Source organism: Zingiber officinale, chromosome 8A, assembly GCF_018446385.1.
Source record: "Zingiber officinale cultivar Zhangliang chromosome 8A, Zo_v1.1, whole genome shotgun sequence".
In the NCBI taxonomy this organism is placed as follows: Eukaryota; Viridiplantae; Streptophyta; class Magnoliopsida; order Zingiberales; family Zingiberaceae; genus Zingiber; species Zingiber officinale.
In genome coordinates, this window is record NC_056000.1 from 98,731,346 (window position 1) to 98,755,609 (window position 24,264).

Below are 24,264 nucleotides of genomic sequence, written 5' to 3' on the forward strand. Positions count from 1 at the left end.
TTAATTGAACAATTACATTTAACAAATAAATGTAAACATTTGACCAATGTGATTCTTTATTTCAAAATAAATGTGTACAAAAGCTAAACTTTTAAGTATACACTCCAACAATCTCCCACTTATACTAAAAGTCTAAGTTGTCATATCTGTTGCCATACATCTGATTACCATCCCCTCCACATGTCGATCAAAAGCTTTCGCCGGAAGGGCCTTAGTGAAAGGATCTGCCAGGTTATCTGCTGATGCTATCTTGGCGACGACAACTTCTCCTCGCTTGACGATGTCTTGTATCAGGTGGTACTTGCGCTCTATATGTTTACTTGCCTTCCGGGCTCGTGGTTCCTTCGAGTTTGCAACTGCTCCACTATTATCACAATAAATTATGACGATCTTGGGCAAACTAGGAATCACATCTAAGTCCATTAGAAAGTTCCTGAGCCATAGAGCTTCTTTGGCTGCCTCAGAGGTTGCCACATACTCAGCTTCCATGGTTGAGTCTGAGACGCATTTCTGCTTAACACTCCTCCATGCAATGGCTCCACCTCCTAAAGTAAACACATAGCCTGATGTAGACTTACTGTTGTCCCTATCTGATTGGAAGTCCGAATCCGTGTAACCCACAGGGAGTAAATCATCTTCTTGGTAAACTAGCATATATAATCTCTAGTCCTTCTCAGGTACTTTAATATATGCTTTACTGCAGTCTAATGTCCTTGTCCAGGGTTACTTTGATATCTGCTAACCATATCCACGGCAAAACAGATATCAGGTCTCGTGCACAACATTACATACATAAGGCTTCCTACAGCCGAAGCATAAGGAACTGCCTTCATGTCCTCAATCTCCTTTGATGTTTTTGGAGACATCTCTTTAGATAAGGCTACTCCATGCCTAAAAGGTAAGAAACCTTTCTTGGAGTTTTGCATGCTAAAACAAGCAAGGATTGTATCTATATATAAAGCTTGGGATAGGCACAACATTCTTTTCTTACGATCCCTTATAACTTTGATCCCAAGGATGTGTGCACATTCTCCTAAGTCCTTCATATCAAATTGTTTGGACAACCATACCCTTACATCTGATAATACCTTGACATTATTGCCAATTAACAAAATATCATCTACGTATAGTACAAGAAATACCACCATGTTTTCGTTACACTTCTTGTATACACAAGACTCATCCAGACACTGAATAAATCCATATGACTGGATTACTTCATTAAACTGGATGTTCCAAGATCTTGAAGCTTGCTTCAGTCCATAAATGGACCGATTAAGCTTGCACACTAGATGCTCTTTGCCCTTTTCAATGAACCCTTCTGGTTGCTTCATATGGATTTTTGCTTCAAGACTTCCATTAAGGAAAGATGTCTTGACATCCATTTGTCAAATCTCATAATTCATATGAGCGGCAATGGATAAGAGTATCCGGATAGACTTAAGCATAGCTACCGGCGAAAAGGTCTCCTCATAATCGATTCCCTCTTTCTGAGTGTACCCCTTCGCAACAAGCCTTGCTTTGAAGGTTTCTACCTTCCCATCTATCCCTCTATTCCTTTTATAGATCCACTTGCATCCAATGGCTTTTACACCATCAGGTGGTTCTACAAGCTCCCAGACCTTATTAGAATACATAGATTCTATTTCAGAATTCATTGCCTTTTGCCAAGATACTGCATCTATATCTTGGAGTGCTTCATCATATGTCTGGGGATCTGGTTCATGTTTGTCTTGGATCAAGTCCGAAGACTCACCCAAAAACATGAATCTCTCGGGCTACCTTACAACCCTCCCACTATGACGAGGCACCGTCTGTGGTTATGTATCATGTGTGACACGTGTTGCAGTCTCTTGTGGTACTTCATCTTGTACTGTTGGTACTGAAGTAGACGTGTCCTCTCTAAGTTCTTCTAGAATAATTTTACTACTGGGCTTGTGATCCATTATATAGTCTTCTTCTAAAACTGGGCATTGGTGCTAACAATGACCTTCTGGTCTTTAAGACTATAAAATTAACTGCCTTTCATTCCTTTGGGATACCCCACAAACATACGAACTTCTGTACGAGATTCTAACTTATCAGCATCTTGTTTCAGCACATGTGCTGGACTACCCCAAATCCGAATATGTCTTAAACTGGGCTTCCGTCCATTCCATAATTCTGTGGGAGTAGAAGATACTGATTTAGAAAGTACTAAGTTCAGAATGTGCGCTGTTATTTCCATAGCGTATCCCCAAAATGAATTTGGTAATTCTGAATAACTCATCATCGATCTAACCATCTCCATAAGAGTTCTATTCCTTCGTTCTGCCACACCATTCTGTTGGGGTGTACCAGGTGCGGATAATTGGGATTGAATCCCAGCCTCTGATAAGTAATTCCTAAACTCTCCTAAGAGGTATTCGCCACCACGATCAGACCGTAGTGTCTTGATACTTTTACCTAGACGTTTCTCCACATCAGCCTTGTACTCTTTGAACTTATCAAAGCACTCAAACTTGCGGCGCATTAGGTAAATGTATCCATATCTTGAATAATCGTCTATAAAAGAGACAAAATATTCAAAGCCACCTCTAGCCTGGATAGACATAGGACCACACAAATCAGAATGAACCAATTCTAACGCTTCTTTGGCTCTATACCCCTTGGCCTTAAAAGGTCTCTTGGTCATCTTACCTTCCAAGCAGGATTCACACGTTGGAAAGTTTTTCAACTCTAATGGACCCAAGAGTTCATCAGCTACAAGCCTTTGAATCCTACTTAAGTTAATATGACCAAGCCTTAGATGCCAAAGATGTGTTTGGTTCATTTCCGAAGATTCTTTTCTCTTATTAGAGTTAGAAGATGTGCTATTAATCTTCATATTTTACTTTGTGGGAGAAATTGGATTTAAAGTATATAAATTGTCAACCAATGCACCAGAACAGATAATCACTTTATTTCTCTTTATAACCACATTGTTACTAAAGGAAACAGAATATCCATCCAAATACAGTTTAGAAACTGAAATTAAATTCTTTCTAAAACTGGGTACATAAAGACAATTCCTTAAAACCAATTTCCTATTCCTATCAAATGATAAGTAGATGTCTCCCACTGCAACAGCCGCCACCTTAGTAGCATTGCCCATGTAGACAGTTATCTCTCTATCAAATAGTCGCCGGGTTTCCTGGAACCCTTGCAAAGAATTGCAGACATGATCAGTGGCTCCCGTATCTACACACCAGGTGCTGGTAGATAACACCGCTAAACATGTTTCAACTACTAGAGTATGAGATATACCTTTATTATTCTGTTTCCTACGAGGACAGTCTGCCTTCCAATGTCCAGTCTGCTTGCAAATAAAGCACTTGCCCTTCGGCTTCTTTATTCTAGCTTTTTGTCCTGCACCTTGAGGTTTATTCACCTTCTTTGCTGAGCTATTTTGTTTCTTCTTCTTCTTGCCTTTCGGCTTAGAAGTAGAACCATTTTCAGCATAGTAAATTTGAGAATGTTGACGAAACAACCCTTCGGCTGCCTGAAGTTCTGTCAGAAGTTCCGCCAATGAATACATCCTTTTATTCATATTATAGTTCAGGCGAAAATGCTCAAAACTTCTGGGCAGTGTTTGGAGGATGATATCGACCTGGGTTTCCCCATCAATTTCCCCTCCAAGAACTTGTATTTCGTTTAAGTAAGCCATCATCTTGAGAATATGATCCCTCACGGGAGTCCCCTCAGTCATGGTGGTTGTCATCAGTTTTCTCATTGCCTCTTGCCTAGCAGCCCGATTCTGATGTCCGAAGAGTTCCTTGAAATTGTTCATTATATCATAGGCTGTTGGTAAGTCCTGATGCTGATGTTGCAATACATTTGACATCGAAGCCAAGATGTAACACCGCGCCATCTCATCAGCTTTTACCCATTTACTATGATGCTGAATCTCCTCTGGGGTAGAATCATTGCTAGGTGTTTCTGGGCATTCTTCTGACAGTACAAACTTATAGCCCTCAGCAGTTAAAACAATGTCCAGGTTTTTTTTCCAATCTATATAGTTGAGACCAGTAAGTCTTGTTTCTTTTAGAATAATGGCCAGTGGGTTGAAAGTCATCCTAAGAATCACAAAATAAATTTTGGTCAGAACTCTAAATTTAGAATAATATTGATTCCTCAAACTATACTATTTTAAATTAACCAACACCTTAAAACACCGTGAATTTTGTATGCCACGATAGTGTGGACGTATACAAATTCAACATTTGTAAAAGGAGGGTATATCCCATTAATTTTATTATCTTGTCAACCTAACTTTTTGACAAATAAAATTAATAGTTGATTTCCTTCGGTCACACAAATAATAGCAGTGACTCCGATGGGGAGGATACTATTAGACGTGCCTAAGTGTATACCATTACTTGACACTAAGTCCATTAATAAGATTGTGCCCCTTCCGATGGGGAAGATCACACGCTTTTAATTAATTTACTATAGTCATCCGAAATGGAAGTTTGATCTAGTGATCCGCAAACAAACTCATCCGATATGGAGGAAGGCACTCAGAGCCAACGCGCAAGTTTATTTGCATCACTTATAAACCAGTAATGGAGACCGTGGAATTCATTAAAATAAATTCCTCTCCCACTTAGTTATTTAAAGTGAGGAATTTTGATGATGCTAGCCTACTAAACATGTACACTAACATTCACACACAGCACAACACAAAAGCAATAAATAGAAAAACTAATTTTCAACTATTATGGCTTTTATCTATTGTTGTCCTCCATGTGTCGTCATCCCTAGCTGTTGCCATCTTTGGCCACCGCCACCGGGTCTAGTTGTCGCATTCATCTTGCTCCTTGTTCTGCTGCGCCACTCTGATCCTAAAAATGTTGCACGCCTTGCAAGATTCGATCCGCGACATAAATAGAATTTTATATTTTTCGATCCTATATTCCTCGAAGGAATCTACATGTAAACTAGAACGAACATAAAATAAAATTTACATCCATCGATCCTATATTCCATAAAAGGAATGTACATGTATCTGGATCAAAAAATAAAATCCTAATAAAACTAAATACAGCTCCTGCTGCATTTTATAATACAATCATGCACACATAATAAATGCTCTTGACATGTCCAATGGTCAAATCACACACATAATAACTATAAGCCATAATAGTTGGATCCTGCATCCACAAAGTTAGCACATCCTACTATTAACCTGCCTAAATTATGTATGACATGTGCATAATTAAACTAATACCAAATACACAGAGGCAAAACCCTAGCTCTGATACCAATTGTTGGTTGCTACTCGGAAAACCCAATGGCTCCACTGTACAAAAATTTTGTATGTGATCTGAACCTTTCCTAGCTACCATGTGTTCTTTTAAGTTAAACTTGTATCTCCTGCGGAACTTAACACGTTTGATTCCAAGTTTAACTTATATGTTCTTTTAGGTTTAGATTTAGATCTCTTGCGGAACTTAACATGTTTGATCCAAATCACCTAGGTTATAAATTCAATTAAATATTAGTTTCTAAAATTGGCTTCCAGTGCTGCATGACGAGGCACTTGGCCTTCTTGGATATGGGAGCAACCACCACCGAATAGACAAAGCCTTTTAAGGAAAGTTAATATTTAATTTCCTTATATAACTCTAGGTTAACCAAAAGGAACAATCAAATCATAAGGAAAAAAGAAAAAGAAAACAACATCAAAATTAAATTCAAAAAACAAGAATCGAATGTCTCTTGTATTTGGTATTTATACAAAGAAAAATTAACTAGTATGATGCGGAAATTAAATACTAGTTATACCTCTTCCTTGTATGCTAAAAACCTCGAGATCTTCTATCATATCCCTCGCCTCCTCTTGGACGTCGTGTGGGCGACGATCCTCCAAGACGAACACCACCCGGAGAGCTTCTCCTCCTTCTCTAGAATTCGGCCACCACCACCACAAAGGAGCAAAAGAGAGCAAAGGGAAGAGAGGGAGAGGGGTCGGCCACTTGATGATTTCCAACAACACAATATCAATTGTTATATTTTTCAAGGCCTCCCCTTCCCCCACTTTTATATTAGTTTCCCAACGAAAAATTATGGAAAGAGTTTTATAAAAAATTAGACTCATTCCTATTTCCTTTTAATTTTTTCTTTTTCTTTCCTTTTAATTAATCAATCCTAGATTGATTTATTAATTAAACAATTATTTATTGATGTTTAATTATTTGACCGGCCCCTTGCTTGGGCACCAAGCAAGGTGGCCGGCCACTTATTAAAAGAGAAAGAAAGAAAAAAAATTTTATAAAATTTTAAAAGAAGAAAACTTCTAATAAAATTTTACAAACTCTCTTTTTTTTTCCTAATGTGGATATTAAAAGGAAAGTTTTAAAATTTAAAACATCTCTAATAATATTTCTTTTTAAAACAAAGTTTTATAAATTTTACAACTCTCTTTTAAAACCTTGTGGCCTAATTTAAATTAGGAAAATTTTATAAATTTTTAAAATCTCTATTTTTACAAATTGTAATTATCTAAGGAAATTTAAAAAATTCAAAAACAACCTTCCTAATTTAAATATTGCGGCCGGCCTCCTTGCCCAAGGCAAGGATCGGCCACTTCTAGAGAATATGTGGTTGGCCATTGCTTGGTCACCAAGCAATGAACCGACCCCTTCTTGGGCACCAAGATAGGCTTTTCTTTGGATGGACTTGATGCTTTATTGAGGCTACAACATGGACCAAGAGGAGAAATTGGTTTTGGCCTTCCGATGGGCTTGAGTATCCCGTGCTCGCCCCGAACACACAACTCAAGTTCATCGATAATAACTCATTCCACTAGGGAGTTATTATCGCACTACCGCACCAATCCCAAATTACATTATGGGCTCCTTCTTATCATGAGTGTGTTAGTCTCCCTATGCTTAAGATTACGAATGTCCACTAATTAAGTGTGAGTTACTGACAACTCATTTAATTAATATCTAGCTCCAAGAGTAGTACCACCCAACTTTATTGTCATGTTGGACTAGGTCCACCTGCAGGGTTTAACATGGCAATCCTTATGAGCTCCTCTTGGGGACATTCTCAACCTAGATAACTAGGACACAGATTCCTTCTATAATCAACAACGCATACTATAAGTAATATCATTTCCCAACTTATCGGGCATATTGATTTATCAAGCTAAACCTCACCCTTTAATAAGTCAAAGAAATAAATATTAAATATACATGCTTGTTATTATATTAGGATTAAGAGCACACACTTCCATAATAACTAAGGTCTAGTTCTTTTACTAAGTCAGTACAAAAAGAACTTACCTAAATGATCCTACTCAATACACTTAAAGTGTATCAATGTAATTTATTAGTCAAGATAAGCTAATACTTAATTACACTACGTCTATTCTGATGGTTTGTTCCTTTCCATCTTAGTCGTGAGCAACTATTTATAATTTATAGAGAACCGACAACATGATCTTCTAAGTGTGACTCCACACTCCATGTTATCTACTATATAAATTAATTGAACAATTAGATTTAACAAATAAATGTAAACATTTGACCAATGTGATTCTTTATTTCAAAATAAATGTGTACAAAAGCTAAACTTTTAAGTATACACTCCAACATAAGCAAGGGGTCGGCCAAGCCAAGCTTGGAGCCCAAGCTAGGGCCAGCTAAGCCTTGCTTGGTGCCCAAGCAAGGGGTCGGCCATCCACACATAGAAAAGGAAGTTTTATTTTTTGTAAAATCTTTTCTTTTATAGAGATCCATTAAAAGGATTTAAAAGGATGATTTTAATTATAAAAATTTCCTTTTTTAGATCAGTCACAAAAGGAAAAAAAGGGAGTTTTTATTTTGTTAAAAAACTTTCCTTTTATGATGCTTTCCACATGGTTTTAAAAGAGAGTTTTAAATTTTAAAATCTTTTTTTTATAGTTTTCTACAAAGGATTAAAAGAGAGATTTGAAATCTTTCCTTATTTGTAGTTATCTATAATGCTTAAAAGAAATATTTTAATTTTAAACTTTCCTTTTTTGTAACCATGATATAAAAGGAGTTTTATTTAAAATCTTTTCTTTTATAGACATCCACAAAAGGATTTAAAAGAGAAGATTTTAATTTTATAAAACATGCTTTTTATAGCTAACCACAAAAGGGATTTTAAAAGAGAGATTTTAATTTTTTGTTTAAAATCTTTCCTTGTTTGATGCACAAGTGGTGGCTGGCCATGTAAAGGAATAAAAGGAACTTTTAATTTTTTGTTTTAAAACTTTCTTTTTTTGGATTCACCAAGGATTATAAAAGAGAGGGAGAGGGTGCCTCATAGAGAATAATCTAAGTCTTACATCCTCTTTATTGCGGCTGAAATTCCTCTCTTCTATTCCCTTGGTGGCCGGTCATCTTCTTTCTCTCTTCTCTTTTTGTTTTCTCTCTTGGAAGCCCGCGGCATCAAGTTTGATTTTCTCTTGGTGGCCGGTTGTTTGAAGGAGAAGAAGAAGAGAAGGAAGCTCTCTTGTTTAGCATCCCTTGGAGGTTGGCCGAAACTTGGAAGCAAAGGAAGAAGCTTGGGTGAATTTCATCTTGGTAGATCGTCGCCCACACGACGCCCAAGAGGAGGAGAGGAATACAACAGAAGATCAAGAGGTCTATAAGCTACTAAAAAAGGTATAACTAGTTATTTGTTTCCACATCATAACTAGTTCATCTTCTTTGTATAGATCTTGAAAAACCAAACACAAGAGGCTATTAGTTTTAGGTTATCGTTTTGTTATCAATTTTATTTTTTGATTTCATGTTTCGATATTGTGCTTCTATTGAGGTCTCTGTAGTTAAACCTAGTTTACTATAAGAAGTTAAATATCTGATTTCTTAGAAAGGTTTTGTCTAGGAAGTGGTGGATGATCTCATACCCAAGAAGGCCTAGTGCCTCACCATGTTTAACCTGGAAGTCGATCTTTGAAATAGATATTTAATTAACTTTTGTAATATGGTTTAACTTAGCAAGATCACATCGGTCAAACTTGGAGTAAAAATGTTAAGTATCGTTTCCAATCCAAGATTAACTTCTGAAGGATAATTTAGATTAATAATTTTAAGCATCGTTTGCAATCAAAATTTAACTTTAGTATAGCACATGTGTAGCTAGGATAGTTCTATGCTTGTACAAATTTTTATACGGGGGAACTAGAATGGTATTCCGAGTAGCAATCAACAATTAGTATTAGACCTAGGTTTATGTCTCTGTGTGTTTGGTTTTTAGTTTAATTATACACATGTCATACATATTTTAGACATGAAAATAGTAGGATGTGCAAATAGATTAACTCTGTGGTTGTAGGCTCCAACTATTATGACCTATTGTGATTATGTGTGATTGGAACCTCGGACATGTCGAGGGTATTTTATGTGTGTGCATGATTGTATTTATTAAATACATCAGGAGTTGTATTAGTTTTAAGAATTTACATTTTGTTCGATCTAGACTTTATGTATATTTCTTTGTGGAATATATGATCGATATATGTAAAATTTTATTTTTGTCGCGGATCATATCCTTGCGAGGCGTGGTGTTATTTGAGGACTAGAGGCACATTGGAAAAGGAAGCTCGATGGACTTGACGACATGTGCCCTAGGGTTGGCAGCTAGGTTTAACAACTGCTAGGGTTGGCGGCACACGAAGATGGAAGAGGCCATAATAGTTGGAAAATTATTTTTTCATATTTATTACTTTTATTTGTTGTGATGTGTGTGTGTGCATGTTAAAATACTCATCTTAAATAACTAAGTGGGAGAAGGATTTCTAAATAAATTCTACGATCTCTATTACTGTTTTGTAAGTGATACAAACAAACTTGCGCGTTGGCTTTGAGTGCCTTCCTCCACATCGGATGAGTTTGTTTGCAGATCACTAGATCAAACTTCCTTTATGGATGATTATAGGAAATTATTTAGGAGCGTATGATCTTCTCCATCTGAAGGGGTGCAATCCTATTTAATGGACTAAGTATCAAGTAATGGTATACACTTAGGCGCATTTAATAGTATCCTCCCCATCGGAGTCACTGCTATTATTTGTGTGATCGAAGGAATACCAACTATTAATTTTATTTGTCATAAAGTTATGTTGACAAGAATAAAATTAATGGGTAAAACCTCCTCTTACAAATGTTTAAATTTGTATTTTGTATACGTCCACACTATCGTGGCATATAAAATTCATGGTGTTTTGAGGTGTTGGTGAATTTAAATGATATTGTTTGAGAAATCAATATTATTCTAAATTCTTAAGTTTTGACCAAAACTTATTTTGTCATTCTTAGGATTTCAAATGGCCTTCAACCCACTTGCTATTCTTCTGAAAGAGAACAAACTTACTGGTCCCAATTACATAGATTGGAAAAGAAACCTGGGCATTGTCCAAACTGCTGAAGGTTATATCATTTTATGATTAACCAAGTTGTTCCATCTTAATTGAACAATTAAATATTTATTTAGGAATAAATCTAGTTCTGATTCCTTGCTTTTCTTGCATCGTTTTTTCTTTTTACTTTCAGATCTCGCATAATCCTTTTGAAGAGGTTTTTTTTTGTTTTGTTTGCTTGGATCTGACACAAGATTTGTCTTTTCTTCATTTTTTTCTTGGTTTTTTAATTTTATTAAAATAGAATCTTTGACACTTTTATTTTGACTAATTTTTGTATTGTTAGAGGTCTGCCCTGATGTGCCTAATAGTGATTCTAGTAAAGAAAAGATTGAGTATCATAAGAAATGGGTCAAGGCAGATGAGATGGTGCGGTGTTACATTTTGGCTTCTATGTCAAATGTGCTGCAACATCAACATCAGGTCATGCCTACTGCCTATAACAGATGTACAATCTCAAGGAACTCTTCGGACACCAAAATCGAGCTGCTAGGCAAGAGGCTATGAGAAACTTAATGACAACCACCATATCAGAGGGGACACCTATAAGGGATCATATCCTCAAAATGATGGCTTACTTTAACAAGATACAAATCCTTGGAGCTAAAATCGATGGGGAAACCCAAGTCGATATTATTCTCCAATCGCTATCCAAAAGTTTTGAGCAGTTCCGCCTGAACTACAATATGAATAAAAGGATTTATTCATTGGCGGAACTACTAACAGAACTTCAAGTAGCAGAAGGGCTATTTTGTCATAGTTTTCAAATCCACTTTGCTGAAAATGTTTCTACTTCTAAGTCAAAAGGCAAGAAGAAGAAAAAGAAACAAGCTGTCTCGGCAAAGAAAGTGAATCGATCTCTAAGTACTAGACTAAAAGCAGGAGTGAAGAAGTTGAAAGGCAAGTGCTTCATTTGCAAGCAATCTGGACATTGGAAGGCGGACTGTCCTCGTAGGAAAGAGAACAATAAATGTATATCTTATTCTCTAGTAGTTGAAACATGTTTAGCGGCATTATCTACTAGTACCTGGTGTGTAGATACAGAAGCCACTAATCATGCCTGTAATTCATTGCAGAGGTTCCAGGAAACCCGACGACTATATGAAGCAAAGATAACCGTCTACATGGGTAACACTATGAAAGCGGTGGTTGTTGCAGTGGGAGATGTTTACTTATCATTTGATAGGAATAGAACTTTGATTTTGAAAAATTATCTTTATGTACCAAGATTTAGAAAGAATTTAATTTCAGTTTCTAAACTGTTTTTGGATGGATATTCTGTTTCTTTTTATGACAAAGTGGTTATCAAGAAGAATAGGGTAGTTATATGTTCTGGTACATTAGTTGGTAATTTATATACTCTAAATCCAATAAATCCCATAAAACAACAAATAGAAATTAATAATACATCCTCTAATTCTAATAAGAGAAAGGAACCTTCGGAAATGAACCAAACATATCTTTGGTATCTAAGGTTTGGTCATATTAAGTTGAGTAGGATTCAAAGGCTAATAGCCGATGGACTTTTGAGTTCATTGGTGGTGGAAAACTTTCCAACCTGCGAATTTTTCTTGGAAGGAAAAATTACCAAGAGACCTTTTAAGACCAAGGGGTATAGAGCAAAAGATGTGTTGGAATTGGTTCATTTTGATTTGTGTGGGCCTATGACTATCCAGGCGAGAGGTGGATTCGAATATTTTATCTCTTTTATAGATGACTATTCGAGATATGGATGCATTTACTTGATGCGCCACAAGTCTGAGTGCTTTGATAAGTTCAAAGAGTATAAGGCTGATATGGAGAAACACCAAGGTAAAAGTATCAAGACACTACAATCTGATCGTGGTGGCGAGTACCTCTCAGAAGAGTTTAGTAATTACTTATCAAAGGTTGGAATTCAATCCTAATTGTTTGCACCTGATACACTCCAACAGAATGGTGTGGTAGAACGAAGGAATAGGACTCTTATGGAAATAGTTAGATTGATGATGAGTTATTCAGAATTACCAAATTCATTCTGGGGATATGCTCTAGAAACGACGGTGTACATTCTAAACATGGTACCTTCTAAATCAGTACCCTCCGCTCCCACAAAATTGTGGAATGGTCGTAAGCCTAGTCTGAGACATGTTTAGATTTGGGGTAATCCAGCACATGTGCTGAAGGGAGATGCTCATAAGTTGGAATCTCGTACAGAAGTTCGCTTGTTTATAGGTTATCCTAAAGGAATGAAAGGTGGTTTGTTTTATAGTCCTAAAGATCAGAAGGTCATTGTTAGCAATAATGCCTGATTTTTAGAAGAGGACTATGTAATGAACCACAAGCCCATGAGTGAAATTGTTCTAGAAGAAATAAAAGAGGACACGTCTACTTTAGTACCAACAGTGCAAGATGAAATATCATAAGAAACTGCAACACGTGTCACAAATGATGCACAAATACAGACTGTGCCTCGTCGTAGTGGGAGGGTTGTTAGGCAACCTGAAAGATTCATGTTTTTGGGAGAGTCTTCGGACTTGATCCCAGGTAAACATGAACCTAATCCTCGAACATATGACGAAGCACTTCAAGATAAAGATGCAGCATCTTGGCAAAAAGCAATGAATTCAGAAATAGAATCTATGTATTCTAACAAAGTCTGGGAGCTAGTAGAACCACCAAATGGTGTAAAAGTTATTGGATGTAAATAGGTCTACAAAAAAAAAAGAGAGATAGACAGGAAGGTGGAAACCTTCAAAGCAAGGCTTGTTGCGAAGGGGTATACTCAAAAAGAGGGAATCGGTTATGAGGAAACTTTTTCACCGGTAGCTATGCTTAAGTCTATCCGGATACTTTTATCTATTGCTGCTCATATGGATTATGAGGTTTGGAAAATGGATGTTAAGACAGCTTTCCTTAATAGAAGTCTTGAAGAAAACATCCATATGAAGCAATTAGAGGGGTTTATTGTAAAGGGAAAAGAGCATCTTGTATCTAAGCTCAATCGGTCTATTTATGGACTGAAGCAAGCTTCAGGATCTTGAAACATCTGGTTTAATGAAGTAATCCAGTCATATGAATTTATTCAGTGTATGAATGAGTCTTGTGTATACAAGAAGTGTGACGGAAATATGGTGGTATTTCTTATACTATACGTAGATGACATTTTGTTAATTAGAAACAATGTCAAAGTTGTTAGTTAGAGCCCTAGAGCCAATCATTTGATGATCGTTGTATAAACTCATTGTTTCATATTCTGGTATATTAATAAAGGCATTTGTTTTGGTTATTATGCTTACTTGTACTGGTGTCAAATAAACTAAGTATAATAGCGTCCTTGAGTAGAAGGTTCTTACCTATATCAATCGATTGGTTGAATCGATAGTGAGATGATATAGGGAACACTACTCTTAATCATTCCTAGTCGAGTATTAACATTCAGGGACAATGTTAATGCAATAAGACTAGCATGTAGGTCAACTCTATGACTTGATCTCACAAGTCATGGATATAGAGATATCAAGTTGACACATGGGTATGCATTGGAGAATGTATACTAAATGACCCGCCATGAGAAAGTATCATAAATCGTTATATGAGTGTCATATGCTTTCTCATGTGGCTATTAGTATAACTATTAGTCCTTGGACCTGAAATCACCATGGATCCCTACATAAGGAGTTATGTACTTTGGCTTCGTCAAACGTCACCCGTAACTGGGTGGACTATAAAGGCAATTACTGGGTATGTAACAAATTATGCAGAGGGATGTGAGTGATGTAGATGGAATCTATCCCTCCTATATGATGGGAGTGACATTGATATTCTTGATAGAGTGAGACCACTAAGTGCATGGTCATGCCCAAATGAGTCAATATGAGATATTGAGCTCATTTGATTTAGTGAGTCTACTTGGAGTTCAAGATTTAGATTGATTAGAGGATGACACGGTCTATGCCTCACATTGATCAATCTAGATATCTAGGATAGAAGGACAATGTCATATATTGTGAGGAGTCACAATTAGTAGTCACAAGGTGATGTTGGATCTCAATATTCTTATAACTTGGGTAGTAATGATGTGTTGCTAAATACCGCTCATTACTTATGCTTCTAAATTTGTTTAGGAGCATTGCCAACGTTATAAGAACCTATAGGGTCACACACAAAAGACAATTAGATGGAGATTAGGTTCATATGATGAACCAAGAGGATTAGATTCATGTGATGAATCAAATTGGATTAAGAGTAATCCTAATTGAACTAATTGAGTTGGACTCAATTTAGATTCATGTGTTCAATGAGTCTAATTTAGATTATGACTCATTGAACCAATTTAATTAAATGAATTAGATTCATTATATTAAATTGGCTTGAATCAAATAGTTGGATTTGATCAACCATGGGAGTTATAATGTCAAGTTTGACTTGACTTGAGAGGAAGATGAAAAGTCAAGTTTGACTTGACTATTTGCCACCTCATTTGTGAGTTGGCATTAGGAGGACTAATGATGATGTGCCACATCATCATAGTTAGCACATGTGTGTGCCACCTCATGGAGGTTACAAATCCCTCTTTAATGGCCACATTAAATGAGAAAGGAGGTTAAACTCCTTAATGTGGTCAGCCACTTATTGTGGAGTGAATGAGTTGTTTTTGAATTCAAGCCAATTCATTCCATCATCTTCCTCCTCTCATTCTCCTCTCCCTCTCCTCTTCCTTGCCGAACCACCTAAGGTGCTAGCACACCTTTGTTTGGTCTTCTCCACCTAGTTTGTTCGTGTGGATACACATAGAGGATCGTACACTTGACGATCTTGAGATCCGGTGAACCTTTGGACGAGCGGGATTGCAAAGGGCATCGCATCAAGGGTAAATCTCTTAACCATGTAGTTCTAGTGTAGATCTAGATGTAAGAAACTCGTACTTGTAAAATTTTTTGTTTTATTTTACTTCGCACGGATCCGGTGGCATGGGAATCGAGGTTTCCGCAACGCGAAAAAGTGGTTTGTGCGGCCCGAAATTCCCAACAAAAGTGTTGTCAAAAGTAAGGGTATGGTTGTCCAAGCAATTCGATATGAAGGACTTGGGATAATACAGACATATTCTTGGGATCAAAGTAATAAGGGATCGCAAGAAAAGAATGTTGTGCTTATCCCAAGCTTCATATATTGATACTATCCTAGCTCATTTTAGCATGCAAAATTCCAAGAAAGGTTTTCTACCTTTTCAGCATGGAGTATCTTTATCTAAAGAGATGTCTCCAAATGTTGGTTGGTCCTAGGAAGATCGTACCGGTTCCACTGTACAAAATTTTGTACAAGTGTTGAACCTTTCCTAAACAACCTATTGTGTTCTTTAGAAGTTAAATTAGGAATCGCAAACGGAACTTAACATTATTGATTCCAAATTTAACTTATATGTTCTTAATGGTTTAGATTTGGATCGCAAGTGAAACTTAACACTATTTATCCAAATCAACCTATGTTATAAAGTTAATTAAATATTTATTTCTAAAATCGGCTCCCAGGTCAAACATGGCGAGGCACTAGGCCTTCTTGGGTATAGGATCATCTACCACTGCCTCGACAAAATCTTTAATAGAAATTCAATATTTAATTTCCTAAAATAATATTAGGTTTAACCGAAAAGAACAATCGAATCATAAATTTGAAAAAAAAAATACAACTTGAATTATAAATTTGAAAAACTAGAATCTAATGCCTCTTGTGTTTGGAATTCATACAAAGTAAAATAACTAGCATGATACGGAAAACAATTACTAGTTATACCTTTTCTTTGTATGCTAATAACCTCGAAATCTTTTGCCGCATTCCTCGCCTCGCCTTAGACGTCGTGTGGGCGGCGATCCTCCAAGATGAACACCACCCAAAAGACTTCTTTCTCCTTCTCTAAAATCCGCCCACCACCACAAGAGAACAAAAGAGAGCAATGGGAAAAGAAGAGGGAGAGGGTCGGCCACAAGAGGGAGCACCAACTTGAGAATAAGAATTGATAATACATGAGGCCTCCTCTCCACTTCTTTTATATTACTTGCCCAAGGCAAATAAGGAAAGACTTTTTACAAAATTTAAAATCTTCTTCTTGTTTTTTCTTTTCCCCTTTTATTTTTCCTTTTTTTTCCTCTTGATTGATTCAATCATCAATCATTGATTCAATTGATTGAATCAAGGATGATTGGATGCTTTTAATGGTCAGCCCCTTGCTTGGACACCAAGCAAGGGTGGCCGGCCACATCATCATCAAGAGAAATAATTTTTTATAAAATTTTATAAAAGAATAAATCCTCTTATAAAATTTTACAAGCTCTCTTTTCTTATGTGGATGTTAAAAAAAAGGAAAGTTTTAAAAATTAAAACCAAGTTTTACAATTTAAAACTTCTCTTCTAAAATTTTCTTTTTTAACATGGTTACAAAAATAAAAAGTTTCAAATTTAAAACCTCTTTTCCTTTTTTCTGAAAATCATGAGGATGGTTAAAAAAGGAAAGTTTTAAAACTTTTAAACTTTCTTTTAAACCATGTGGCCTAATTCAAATAAGGAAAGTTTGAAATTTTAAAATCTCTCTTTTAAAACTTGTAGATATCTACAAAGAGAAGATTTTAAAAATTCAAAACACCCCTCCTATTATGAATTATTGTGGTCGGCCCCTCCTTTGCTTGGCAACCAAGCATAGGGCCGACCCTCTTGAGGAGATGGTGGTCGGCCCTTGGCTTGGTCACCAAGCCATGGGTGGGCCCCCGTCTTGGACACCAAGATGGGCTTTTATTTGGATGGACTTGAGGCTTTAATAAGGCTACAACAGGGACCTAGAGGAGAAATTAGTTTTGGCCTCCCGACGAGCTTGAGTATCCCGTGTTTGCCCCGAACACACAACTCAAGTTCATCAACAATAACTCATTCTATTAGAGAGTTATTATTGCACTACCGCACCAATCCCAAATTACATTATGGGCTCCTTCTCATCATGAGTATGTTAGTCTCTCTGTGTTTAAGATATCGAATGCCCACTAATTAATTGAGTTATTGACAACTCATTTTAATTAATATCTTAGTCCAAGAGTAATACCACTCAACCTCATTGTTATGTCGGACTAAATCCACCTACAGGTTTTAACATGACAATCCTTATGAGCTCCTCTTGGGGATATTCTCAACCTAGATGACTAGGATACAGTTTCCTTCTATAATCAACAACACACACTATAAATAATATCATTTCCCAACTTATCGAGCATATTGATTTATCGAGCTAAATCTCACCCTTTGATAAGTCAAAGAAATAAATACTAAATATATGTGCTTGTTATTATATTAGGATTAAGAGCACACACTTCCATAATAACTAAGATCTTATTCTTTTATTAACTCAGTATAAAAAGAACTTACCTTAAATGGTCCTACTCAATACACTTAGAGTGTATTAGTGTAATTTATTAGTCAAGATAAACTAATACCTAATTACACTACGACTATTCCAATGATTTGTTCCTTTCCATCTTAATCGTGAGCAACTGTTTATAATTTATAAAGAACTGACAACATGATCTTCTGTGTGTGGCACCACACACCATGTTATCTACAATATAAATTAATTGAACAACTACACTTAACAAATAAATATAGACATTTGACCAATGTGATTCTTTTATTTCAAATTTAAACGTTTGCAAAAGCTAGGCTTTTAGTATACACTCTAACACCAAAGACATCAAAGGAGATAGAGAAAATGAAGGCAGTTCTTTATGTTTCAGCTGTAGGAAGCCTAATGTATGTAATGTTATGCACGAGACCGGATATCTATTTTACCGTGGGCATGGTTAACCGATATCAAAGTAATCCAGGACAGGGACATTGGACTGTCGTAAAGCATATATTAAAGTACCTAAGAAGGACTAGAGATTATATGTTGGTTTACCAAGCAGATGATTTGCTCCCTGTGGGTTATATGGATTCAGACTTCCAATCAGATAGGATTAATAGTAAGTCTACCTCAGGTTGTGTGTTTACTTTAGGAGGTGGAGTCATAGCATGGAGGAGTGTTAAGCAGAAATACATTTCAAACTCCACCATGGAAGCTGAGTATGTGGCAGCCTCTGAGGCAGCCATAGAAGTTATATGGTTCAGGAACTTCTTGATGGACTTAGATGTGATTCCTGGTTTGCCCAAAATCATCATAATTTATTGTGATAATAGTGGTGTAGTAGCAAACTAGAAGGAATCATGAGCCCATAAGGCGAGTAAACACATTGAGCGCAAGTACCACCTGATACGAGACATTGTAAAGTGAGGAGAAGTTGTTGTCACCAAGATTGTATCAGCGGATAACCTGGCAGATCCTTTCACTAAGGCGCTTCCGACGAAAGCTTTTGATTGACATGTTGAGGGGATGGAAATCAGATGTATGGCAGCATTTATGGCAGCATAGTCTTTTAGTATAAGTGGGAGATTGTTAAAATGTATACTAAAAGTCTAGCATTTTGTATAAACATTTATTTTGAAATAAGAATCACATTGGTCAAATGTCTACATTTATATGCTAAATGTAGTTATTTATTTAATTTATATTGAAGATAACATGGTGTGTGGTGTCACACAGAAGATCATATTATCAGTTCCTTATAAATTTTAAATAGTTGCTCACAATCAAGATGGAATGGGACAAACCATTGGAATGGTTGTAGTATAATTTGATATTAGTTTATCTTGACTATAAAATTACACTAGTACACTCTGAGTTTATTGAGCAGGACCATATGAGGTTGTTCTTTTTTATACTGACTGTAAAAAAGAACAGGACCTCTGTTATTATGAAAGTGTGTACTCTTAATCATGATATAATAACAAGCACGTATACTTAATACTTATTTCTTTAATTTATCAAAGGGTGAGATTTAGTTTGTTAAATCAAAAGGCCCAATAAGTTGGGAAATGATATTATTTATATGGTATGTTGTTGATTATAGAATGAAACTTTGTCCTAGTAATATAGGTTGATGATGTTCCCTTGAGGAGCTCATAAAGATTGTCATGTAAACCCTGCAGGTGGACTTAGTCCGACATGACAATAAGGTTGAGTGGTACTACTCTTGGAGCTAGATATTAATTAAGTGAGTTGTTAGTAACTCATTTAATTAATGGGCATTCGATATCTTAAACACAGAGAGATTAGCGTACTCATGAAAAGAAGGAGCCCATATTGTAATATGGGATTGGTGCGGTAGTGTAATAATAATTCTTTAGTGGTATGAGTTATTATTGATGAACTTGAGTTGGATGTTCGGGGCGAACATGGGAAGCTCAAGCTCATCGGGAGACCAAAACCAATTTCTCCTCTCGGTCCCTGTTGTAGTCTCTTATTTATAAAGCCTTATATCTACCCAAAGCCCAGCTTCTTAACCAAGCTTAAGGGCCGACCACATCCTTGCTTGGAGCCCAAGCAAGGGGCCAGCCAAGCCAAGCTTGGAGCCCAAGCTAGGGTCGGCCAAGCCTTGCTTGGTGCCCAAGCAAGGGGTCGGCCATCCACACATAGAAAAGGAAGTTTTATTTTTTGTAAAATCTTTCCTTTTATAGAGATCCATTAAAAGGATTTAAAAGGATGATTTTAATTATAAAACTTTCCTTTTTTAGATCGTTCATAAAAGGAAATAAAAGGGAGTTTTTATTTTGTTAAAAAACTTTCCTTTTATGATGCTTTCCACATGATTTTAAAAGAGAGTTTTAAATTTTTAAAATCTTTCTTTTTATAGCTTTCTAAAAAGGATTAAAAGAGAGATTTGAAATCTTTCCTTATTTCTAATTATCTATAATGTTTAAAAGAAAATTTTTAATTTTAAACTTTCCTTTTTTATATCCATGATATAAAAGGAGTTTTATTTTAAATCTTTTCTTTTATAGACATCCTCAAAAGGATTTAAAAGAGAAGATTTTAATTTTATAAAACATGCCTTTTATAGCTAACCACAAAAGGGATTTTAAAAGAAAGATTTTAATTTTTGTTTAAAATCTTTTCTTGTTTGATGCACAAGTGGTGGCCGGCCATGTAAAGGAATAAAAGGAAGTTTTAATTTTTTGTTTTAAAACTTTCCTTTTTTGGATTGACCAAGAATTATAAAAGAGAGGGAAAGGGTGCCTCATAGAGAACAATCTAAGCCTTGCATCCTCTCTATTGTGGCCGAAATTCCTCTCTTCTATTCCCTCGGTGGTCGGTCATCTTCTTTCTCTCTTCTCTTTTTGTTTTCTCTCTTCTCATTTTGTTTTCTCTCTTGGAGGCCGGTGACATCAAGTTTGGCTTTTTCTTGGTGGCTGGTTGTTTGAAGGAGAAGAAGAAGAGAAGGAAGCTCTCTTGTCTTGCATCCCTTGGAGGTTAGTTGGTGGCCGAAACTTGGAAGCAAAGGAAGAAGCTTGGGTGGATTTCATCTTGGTAGATCGTCGCCCACACAACGTCCAAGAGGAGGAGAGAAATACAACAGAAGATCAATAGGTCTATAAGCTACTAAGAAAGGTATAACTAGTTATTTGTTTCCACATCATAACTACTTCATCTTCTTTGTATAGATCTTGAAAAACCAACCACAAGAGGCTATCGGTTTTAGGTTATTGTTTTGTTATCGATTTTATTTTTCAATTTCATGTTACGATATTGTGCTTCTATTGAGGTCTTTATAGTTAAACCTAGTGTACTGTAAGAAGTTAAATATCCGATTTCTTAGAAAAGCTTTGTCTAGGAAGTGGTGGATGATCTCATACCCAAGAAGGTCTAGTGCCTCACCATGTTTAACCTGGAAGTCGATCTTTGAAATAGATATTTAATTAACTTCTGTAATATGATTTAACTTAGGAAGATCACATCGGTCAAACTTGGAGCAAAAATGTTAAGTATCATTTCCAATCCAAGTTTAACTTCTGAAGGACAATTTGGATTAATAATGTTAAGCATCGTTTGCAATCTAAATTTAACTTCAGTAGAGCACATGGGTAGCTAGGATAGTTCTATGCTTGTATAATTTTTATACAGGGGAACTAGAATGGTATTCCGAATAGCAACCAACAGTCTCATGACCCTGGTAAAGTAGGAATGGCCTTATCTCATGGCCTATGAATTAGACATGACCCTACTATGACCCTGTAAAGTAGACATGATCTTAGCAGGTTATGACCCTGTGAAGTAGGCATCACCTTATCTCATAGCCCTGGTGAAGTAGACATGGTTATGCCTCATGGCCCTGTGGAGTAGACATGGCCCTGTGATGTGCGTAGATCTTATAATCATTTATACATATTTTGACGCACATTCACTTGCTTTATACGCATATATTCTTTGCATGATCACATCTTTTATTATGCATTCATCATATATACTCTTTTGTTCAGAGATCTTCTCTTTGTTTTATTTTGTGTTGACGGAAACAACTTTCAAAGCAAAAATAGCAATTGTTGACGCACAGGAACGAGGCAGAGAACACGACCGTGCAACCTCGCACGGCCGTGTGGCCAAACAGAGGAGGAACATGGCATGGTTGTGCAATTCTTTCACGGCCATGTGGCCAAACAGAGGAGGATCCCTGCATGGTCATGCAAATCTGCATGGTCATGCCCCTATGACCGCAGCCAAGCAACACACGATTGTGCAATCCTGCACGACCATGTCCTAGGAGCAAAGCCCGAGATCCACACGGTCGTGCCAATTGGCACGGCCGTGCAGCACAACCAGAGGCAAAAGAAGGCACGACCGTGCCACACCTGCAAGGTCGTGCAACTCAAACCGAAGGGAGGAAAGTATTGGCCATGCGGAACATGCAAGGTCGTAGCACGGGTCATACGGCGCCCGTGCCCTAGCTTATATAAGGGTCAAGAACCCTATTCAGGAGGCATCTTTGGTTCGGGATTTCACCCCCTCTCCTTACGAAAAGGTTGTCCCCTTCGGGGGAAACCCTAGAGCTTCATCCGCCGCCATCTCTTAACATTCTGTCCATCTCTAAAGCAAGGAGGCATCACCAAGACATCGGAAATCTCGACAACCATCTCTTCTTCCCCTTCATCTCACATCAAGGGTTGTAAGTGTACTTTACTTTATGTTTTAGGGTTGTTCCTCTCTCGCAATGGATGTAGGGAGTAGTTTTGGATAGAGTTTGATGTAAGACTCATGTTTGTACCTTTACTCGTTGGATGATTTTTCTTGCTTCGTTTCTATTTGATATGCATGAGACTTGTTGCCTTGTCATGTAAATTGATTGTGTAGGATTTTCTAATTTCATAAAGAGAGGATCTTAGATCATATACCTGAGGGGCCCTAGTGATAGAGGTAACCTGTTAACAGACATCTAGGATATTCCCTTGAAAGGAAAGGCAACTTCTCCACAAGGAAGTAAGAGACCAAACCAAATCCCTATGTCTATCCCTAATATTACCGATTAGATTTGTATTCTTGTGAACTACCGAGGTGCCCTAGTGACAGAGCTTAATCGTAACAGGATTTCACAGGGATCTTCTCTGATTAGTACTTAAGGATAGTAGCTTTAACTTCTAGTGAAGGTATATTGATTGACGATGAGTAAAAGATAAAACATGATGCATCAGGTTCCACCACAATGAAACTGAAATCCTAGAATCCATTTCCCAAAGCTTAATTCCCTCCGAGATCGATTCTCTCATCCGTCTCTTTCTCTCTTCAATCACTCTCGTTAATTTGCAAGCGCCAAAGCCAACTTTTAATCGTCTAGATAATTCACTTTGCGACATCTCTAGTGCTTAATCAACATCCCTATGGTTTGACAATCTTATATATTACTGGTGATGAATCAGTGCACTTACGGAAGCATACCAAATTTTTGGCGTCGTTGCCGGGGAATATTTTCGATTAACATTAGTTGATTAGCATATGAGTTACTCTAGACGTTTTTCTTTTTCCTTTTTCTTTTTCTTCCTTGTTTTCTTTATGCACTTTCTTTCCTGCAATTTAAATTCTCCATTGTCTTTCTTGTTTTTCATATAACATTTTATTTCTTGTCTTAAATTCTTCATTTTTGTTTTCTTCTCATAATTTTTTTAGATTTCCATGAGCACTAACATGTCAAGCAGGCCCTTAAGAGATTTCTCTACACCCATTTCTGCAAGATTTTTATCTCCCATTGTGCAACCTAACATTGAAGCAGAAAATTTCCAACTAGACCCAGAGTTAATTTTCATGATACAAGGTCACAAATTTGGAGGAGAAGTATTAGAAAGTCCTTATCTGCACCTTGAGACATTTCTAGAGCTTTGTGATACGGTGAACTGTGAAGGAGTGTCAGTGGATGCAGTTCGATTGATGGACTTTCCTTTCAGTATCAAGGATAATGCAAGGACTTGGTTATATTCGCTTCGTCCTTAAAGCATCACAAGTTGGGAACAATTGGAGAATCAATTTCTGGATTATTTTTTTATCTCCAAGTAGAACAATTTATATGAGAAATTGCATCACAAATTTTGCTCAAGCATATAGAGAATCATTATTTGAAGCATGGGGCATATTCAAGAGTCTACAAAGACAGTGCCCTCATCATTGTTTGGAAAAATGGCTAACCCAGCACATATTCTATAGGAAAAAATTTTTCTCAGATAAGTGTTTGTTAGATTCATCAGCTGAAGGTTTTTTTATGGACAAGAGTGTAAATGAAGCATATACATTAATTAATCAAGTAACATTGAACCATCATGAATGGTCAAATAAAAGTAGGATGAAATCTTCCTCAGAAATTCAAGAAGTGCAAGCCATAAATGCAAGAGAGCCTGTCACATAAAATGCAGTTCAACCACCCAAAAATGCTGAAATTCATAAGTCACAGAATGAGGAATTCAAACATTTG

The 24,264-nt window shown here is 36.6% G+C and overlaps 1 non-coding gene across 1 annotated transcript; it reads right to left on the reverse strand.

Moving 5' to 3' along the window:
• Positions 1-23,860: 23,860 nt before the first annotated feature.
• LOC122013134 lies at positions 23,861-23,966 on the reverse strand. The gene has a single exon (XR_006120474.1). It is a non-coding gene; the product is annotated as a small nucleolar RNA R71 (small nucleolar RNA).
• Positions 23,967-24,264: the final 298 nt, after the last annotated feature.